We start from the raw sequence: 5,881 nt of genomic DNA, 5'->3' as shown, positions 1-5,881 counted from the left end.
ACATTATTTTGTTCTAATGAATTTGGATCACCATTATTAATGGAGACCTCAACAAATCATTAATGGGTTCATATCTACTTCCACGACTGGATCCTGGGAACGAATCTTATGTTGTAATTATTTTTATTATTTTTTTAATTTTTTTATTTCTTGAGACGGAGACAGAGTCTTGCTCTGTCACCCAGGCTGGAGTGCAGTGGCGCAATCTCGGCTCACTGCAACCTCCGCCTCCCAGGTTCAAGCAATTCTCCTACCTCAGCCTCCCAAGTAGCTGGGATTACAGGGGTGCGCCACCACGCCCAGCTAATTTCTGTATTTTTAGTAGAGACGGGGTTTCACGATGTTGGCCAGGCTGGTCTCAAACTCCTGACCTCAAGTGATTCACCTGCCTTGGCCTCCCAAAGTGCTAGGATTATAGGTGTGAGCCGCTGTGCCTGGCCCTCCTATGTTGTAATTATTTCAGAATGACTTTTCATGCTTTAGCACCTGATAATCAATTTTTTCAAATAAAATATCTATTGTTTTAACATGCCAGAGTAATTTTTCTAGTCTAAGTTTTCAAGAAACCAGCGTCTTTCTCCACAGCTATCTTCCTCTCCTTCGCCACAAGCTTACAGAATTAAAAAGCACAATTTTTACCATTCTTTAATTACACTCATTTCAGGTGTCTAACATGACTAAAATACTAACTCGCACCTCTTCGACTCAATTGCTTAAGCTAAAAACCCTATCTTTTCCTATCCTCTTTATCAGGAAGTCCTGTCAGCTGTCCTGCTTCTCAATGTATTCCATATTTATCCATTTCCGTCCAAGCCAGAGTTTTCTCACCTGAATAGCTACTGGTTTCTAATTGATCTCCCAGCTTCCTCTGTAGCCCAATTTATGTATTCTTCACATGATAGCCACAGTGGGCTTTTAAAATGTAAATCCAGATATTGCTCCTTCACTTAACCACACTTAGAATTCGAGCTCTTTATCTGAACCTACAGAGTCCTATAAGAGCTGGCCCATTATACCAAATTCATCACCTACCACTCTCCCTTATCACTAACTTTACTCCAAAAACACTGGGTTTTCTCTCTACAAACAAGCCAAGATTGTTTCCATCTTAGGGCCTTTGCATTTTTCCCTCAGGCTGGAAGAAACTTCTTCCAGATACTCACATTGCTTCTTGTTACTTAGGTCTTCTCTGACCACAGCCAAAAGCAGTAGCTCTACGCCTACACCTGCTATGAATTTGTTTCATGTGACTTAATCCTCTACACTGTCTACAGTCTATAGCCTGATCATTCAGGTGCACTTATAATAATCACATGTGGTCCTGCAGGGCTGAGACTCAGAACCTAGACAATGGGGGCTCTCTTGAAAGAATGCCCATTTCTAAGTCTGAAGCAGCCCCCTGGTCTTTTTCTTTTCAGTGCCCAACAGAGTACCTACTAAACTCTTTTTACTTTGGGTGTACAATTTTTAAACAAAGCCATACTTAATCTTAGAAAAATTTCCTATGATGTTGTTTAGGTCTCTCTTTTTAAAAATTACATCACACCTCTAGATTCTGTATTTTTTTATTTGCCTTAAAGAAATCAGCCAGGAGCGGTGGTGTCCCATTATGACTAGTCTTTTTTTTCTTTAATTGATAGAAAGTAAACTATGGGCTGGGGTGTGGTGGCTCATGCCTGTAATCCCAGCACTTTGGGAACCAAGGCGAGCAGGTCACCTGAGGTCAGGAGTTTCAGACCAGCCTGGCCGACATGGCGAAACCCCATCTCTACTAAAAATACAAAAATTAGCTGGGCATGGTGGCGCATGCCTGTAATCCCAGCTACTCGGGAGGCTGAGGCAGGAGAATCGCTTAAACTGGGAGGCGGAGGTTGCAGTGAGCTAAGATTGAGTCATTCCACTCCAGCCTGGGCAACAAGAGCGGAACTCAGTCTCAGAAAAAAAAGAAAAAGAGGCCAGGCATGATGGTGAATGCCTGTAGTCCCAGCTACTTGGGAGGCTGAGGCAGGAGAACTGCTTGAAACCGGGAGGTGGAGGCTGTGGTGAGCCGAGCTTGTGCCACTGCACTCCAGCCTAGGCAACAGAGCAAGACTCTGTCTCAATAATAATAATAATAATAATAAATAAGCAGAAAAACAAAAAGTAGAGATATGAGTATTTCTGGAGATGAAGAGCTAAATAATACCAGCAATTTTAACAAATGCCTTATACAGTGATAGTAAAAATTGACGAAACTTGCTAATACTAAATTTTTCCAGAGTAAAAGACTAAGCTGATTTGAATAAACTGATGGAAGTTATTAACACTCTTTGTGGGCGAGAAGTTTGTACCCAGAACATCCTGCATTGTGCCTAGCACAGAGAAGGTGCTTCACAAGAAAAGTCTGGTGAATAAAGGAATAAAATAGCTCTGGAGATATAAAAGGACTTAATAATACCCAGTCAAATGATTTCATTTTACAGATCAAGGAACTGAACCCCAAAGCAGCTTAGTGGCTTGCCCAATGTGATAATAATACACAGGAAGCCAGCAGCAGAGTTCGGAACAGTACCTAGCTACTAGCTATCATACTATCTCCTCACAGTTATGTGGGGGAAAAAAGAGATGTTGGGCTCAAGAATTTCAGTGTGGGTAAATGAAAGATAAAAGACTGGTGAAAAATAATCAGACTGTAATTCAGGACACTGGGTCCAATAATGATTGACAAATTGGAATAGCACAAGAAAGATATTGGTGAGGCACTATAGTTACCTATTAAGTAGGGTCCAAATGGGCTACCAAATTCTCTCCATTATCAGAAAGGATACTAGAAACAAAACCAGAAAACACACACAAAATTGCCTTCCCTCAACCTAGCTTTCCAGTCTTGTCTAATGTGACTGTTCAAATTAAGTCAACTGTCAAGCTACTCAATTCCACTGCTCAGTCTATATTCACAACAAAATTAAAGTGGCTATACAAACTGGATTCCTCCTAAGGATATGGAGTTACAAAGATAAATTTGCAACTCTATTTGTTCCTGGCTCCTATAACCTTTTCTTATTTTCAATTCAACCAAACTTTACTGATTAAAACAGCACAGACATAATTTGACTGATTCTTAAGATGTGAAAGGTATCTTTATTTCTTGAATAAAAGGCATCCTTTATTTCCTCTTTCAAAGCAAAGATTCATCCTATCATCTTAATCAAATTAGTATCAAATATTTAGAGTACCCATTTTGTGATAGGCCTATGGATCATTTAAATTTTGGAAGAATAGGCCCGGCACTGTGGCTCATGCCTGTAATCCCAACACTTTGGGAGGCCAAGGCAGGTGGATCACTTGAGGTTAGGAGTTCCAGACCAGCCTGGCCAACATGGTGAAACCCTATCTCCACTAAAAATACAAAAATTAGTCAGGCGTGGTGGTGGGCGCCTGTAATCCCAGCTACTCAGGACTCTGAGGCATGAAAATTGCCTGAACCCAGGAGGCGAAGGTTGCAATGAGCCAAGATCGTGCCATTCATTGCACTCCAGCCTGGGCGACAGAGTGACACTCTCAAAAAAAAAAAAAATTGGAAGAATAAGTTTTCCCTACCTATACTACTACAGGTTGATCATCCCTAATCTGAAAATCTGAAATGCTCCAAAGTCCAAAACTTTTTGAGCACGGATATGATGCTCAAAGGAAATGTTCATTAGAGGATTTTGGATTTTTAATATTTAGATTAGGAGTGTAAATATTTCAAAATAGGAAAAAAATTAAAAATCTGAAACACTTCTAGTCCCAAGCATTTTGGATAAGGGATGCTCAACCTGTAGTAGAGTCACTACTACAGACAGATTTTAATCTTAAAGCTAACAACTAATCTTAACATTAGTAAATGTGTTTCTATTGCTTGTGCCTTTGTCAATCAACATAAAAAAATATTCATTGGATGCAGTTTGAATGTCCAGTCCCAGGCTGAACTGCCAATCTCACCACTGCCGATGTCTCTGTGTGGTTTGAATAAGGAGAAAGTGTTTCTGGCCTTGAAGACCCAGGAGAAGACTCAACTTAAAAGAATAACTCATATTTTCAAGAATGTAGAGTTTCTCTTCAGTACATAAAATTTCCTCCATTAGACAATTTCCTACCATCTCTTAAATTCTTCCTTTAAATAGCAAGCCATTTAAAAGTCACCAAGACTATACCCGACCCTTTCACCCCTGCATACCAAATGGAACAAAAACACAGTAAAACCAATTTTAAACATCTAGAATAGTCAGATGGGAATTCAAATCAGGAAGGGAAACTTTGGACTCTAGACACAAATTCACTTCAAATAATACTTAAGGAACTTATAAATATATTTCTAAGGATTGGGCCCCTCAAAGTTACAAAACATGGGGAAGAGTTAACACTACCACTTTATCATTATTGCCAGAGGTGGTTGCTTTAAGAACTGTCTTACAAAGGTCAGCGTTTGATTGGGTCTTCCAAAAATCAATCCTTCACAATGAGAAATGGACATCAGTTAAATAAACTGCTAGAATAAGAACAAGTCAATATATTCATAAGCTATTGCTATTCTCAGGGCCTGAATTCTAGTGCAGGCTTGAAGATACTTTCCTGAATGTGAATTTCCTCATTTTTCTTTCCCTCATCTTTAATTGAGGGTGACTGTGTAAGAATCTCTAAGGTCCCTTCAGTGCTAAAGTTCTACGCCCCTTTGGAAACACTGTTAAAATTGTTTCTACCTTTTTTCATATATGCATTTTATTTTAAAGAAAAGCAGTATATATATATGTAACTTAAATAATTCAGAAGTTACAAGAAGTTACAATTGAAAAGTAAGTTTCCTTCTAGATTTAAAATCCCTCTCTAAAGCTTTTAGAGAGGGATTTTTTATATCTTTGGGAAAAAACAACAAAAAAATGAACATAACAGGCATCTACCAGCATATATATATATATATATATATATAAAATACAAATATACATGTATTTTTTTCCCTGTAGACACACTTTATTCTTTCTAATGGTTGCACAGAATTCCACTGTTACCCTGCTGAATGGTTTCCATGCTTTTGCTACTGCAAACAATGCAGCAACAAGTGTATCTAAACATAAGCACAAGTAGGCCCAATAGCCTGCACGCTGTTTATTTTGATATTTTGAAATTACCCTCCAAAATATATCAATACGTACTTCCAATGTGACTCCCACTTGAGCATCTACCCTCTTTGATACATTCAGGATGGTCAGAGATAGTCACAGAAGAGTGGGTACAAAAAAAACCTTTAAGTAGAAGAGCCAGTGAGATTTAGACCAAAAAAAGAAAAAGTCAAAAATGCCTTTTATAAATACAAAAATAATATAAATATATAATATAATATACACAATATATAAGTATATAATAGATACGACATGTGGTACTTTGTTTACAAGATTTAAGTGTTGATGCTTCCTTGCGGAGCTCTGAACGAAGATACAGACAGGAAAAAAAAGTTTTTTCTATTCAAGGAGAGTAGGTGAGCAACTTGTATTGCAAATCCTATGAATCCCAAGAAGGCCTAATTCTGTCTTAGATCAGGACGTGAATTTAAATGTACAACTAAATTCCACTACATATAATCTGGCCTCTTTCACCCAGAAATGGTTATCAGCACAGCGAAAGTGAATTTAGTTCCTCGTCTTTGTCCCTGACAAAGGATACCTACTAATGCAGCCATTAACCCCCAATTAAATAGGACAGTGCACGATTCCAGAGGTGATAAACATGTTAGTAAAACACACAGACAACAATTCTTTGGGCATTTTTTTTTTTTTTTTTTTTTTGAGACGGAGTCTCACTCTGTTGCCCAGGCTGGAGTGCAGTGGCCGGATCTCAGCTCACTGCAAGCTCTGCCTCCCGGGTT

At 38.6% G+C, this 5,881-nt stretch overlaps 1 protein-coding gene across 4 annotated transcripts in view; it reads right to left on the bottom strand.

Annotated features, from left to right (window-relative positions):
• SPOP (speckle-type POZ protein) overlaps window positions 1–5,881 on the bottom strand; it is a 92,846-nt gene that overhangs the window by 56,334 nt on the left and 30,631 nt on the right. The gene's annotated exons all lie outside the window — the stretch shown is intronic.

The sequence above is a fragment of the Mandrillus leucophaeus genome, unplaced genomic scaffold (genome assembly GCF_000951045.1).
Source record: "Mandrillus leucophaeus isolate KB7577 unplaced genomic scaffold, Mleu.le_1.0 Scaffold59, whole genome shotgun sequence".
Classification (NCBI taxonomy): domain Eukaryota; kingdom Metazoa; phylum Chordata; class Mammalia; order Primates; family Cercopithecidae; genus Mandrillus; species Mandrillus leucophaeus.
This window is presented reverse-complemented; position numbering and strand designations above follow the sequence as displayed.